This window comes from Pteropus alecto, unplaced genomic scaffold, assembly GCF_000325575.1.
Source record: "Pteropus alecto unplaced genomic scaffold, ASM32557v1 scaffold766, whole genome shotgun sequence".
In the NCBI taxonomy this organism is placed as follows: domain Eukaryota; kingdom Metazoa; phylum Chordata; class Mammalia; order Chiroptera; family Pteropodidae; genus Pteropus; species Pteropus alecto.
Genome location: NW_006438090.1, coordinates 187,627 through 189,388, shown reverse-complemented (window position 1 = coordinate 189,388; position 1,762 = coordinate 187,627).

The window sequence follows — 1,762 nt, the reverse complement described above, 5'->3', positions numbered from 1 at the left end:
TTGTGGTATTTAAAATTTTTCAAATTTGCATATGCATTTTCGAATAGTTTTTAAAACAATTCAAACTAATACTTAAAAAAAGAAGAAGAAATCACAGATTAGAAAGGTATTGAAAACAAACACGATCATATCAATTGATGCATAAAATTTGACCACATGTAATAATCTTTTTGTCATTTAAACACTAAACAAAGAATAGAAAAAAACTTCCTCAACATGATAAAGAGCATTTATGAAAAACCGAAAGCTAACACTATACTCAATGGCAAAAGACTGAAAGCTTTCCCCATTAGAGCAGGATCAAGACTACCATGTCCCTTTTTACTCTTTCTATTCAATATTGTACTGTAAGTTTTTGCCAGAATAATGAGGCAAGAAAAAGGAATAAAAGATATCTGAATTAGAAAGAAAGAAAACTACTTCTATTTGCAGATGACATGCAATAGGAAATCCTAAAAATCCACCCCCCAACACAAAAAAATATTACACCTAATAGACTCAAAAAAGTTACAGGATACAAAGTCAACACACAAAAATGACTTGTATGTCTATACACCATCATTGAATAATACCAAAAGAAATTAATAAAATAATTTCATTTACAATAGCTTCAAAAAGAATAAAATATTTAGGAATAAATTCAACCAAAGATGTACAAGACTTATACACTGAAAACTACAGAAATATTGCTGAAATAATTTTCAAAGTACCAAATAAATGAAAAGATATGCCATGTTCATAGGTTAGAAATTTAATATTATTGAGATGGTAATATTCCCCAATCTAGTGATTCAATGTAATCCTTATCAAAATCCCAATGATCTTTTCCTAAGAAATGGGAAAGCTGACCCTGAAATTTATATGGAATTGTGAGGGATCCCATATAATCAAAACAATCTTGAAAAAGAAGAATAAAGTTGGAATACTCACACTTCACAGTTTAGAAACTTACAACAAAGATACAGTAATAAAACAGTGTGATATTGCCATAATGATAGATATATAGATCTATAGAATATAATAGAATTTAAAGTCCACAAATAAATCCATACATCTTTGGTCAAATGATTTTTGACTAGGGTACCAAAACAATTTAATAGAGAAAGAGGGGGTCTCTTGAACAAATAGTAATGGGACAACTGGATATCTACACGTAAAAGAATGAACTTGAATCCTCAACTCAAACCACATTAAAAAAAATTAAGTGGAACAAAGATCCAAATATAAAAACAAAAATTAGAAAACTCTTAGGATGAAAATGGACTCTTACCTTACACCATAAACAAAAATCAAATCAAAATAGATTAAAAACTTGAACATAAGAAGACTTGAAACTCTAACACTTCTTAAAGAAAATATGGGAAAAGGCTTCATGACATTGGTCTTGACAATGATTTCATGGATATGACAACAAAAGCAAAAATAGGCAAGTGAGACTACATCAAACTAAAAAGCTTCTGCATAACAAAGGAAACAATAAGCAAAAAAGCAGCCTACACACTGCAAGAAAATATTTGCAAACCATACATCTGATAAGGGGATAATTTGTGTAAATTATATAATGTATAAGGAACTCTCACAACTCAATAGCAAAAAAAATCTGATTTAAAAATAGGTTAAGGATTATTCACAATGGCCAGGACATGGAAGCAACTGAAGTTTCCAATGATAGATGATCGGATAAAGAAGCTGTGGTACATATATACAATGGAATATTACTCAGTCATAAGAAAAGGTGAAATACTGCCATTTGCAACAACAT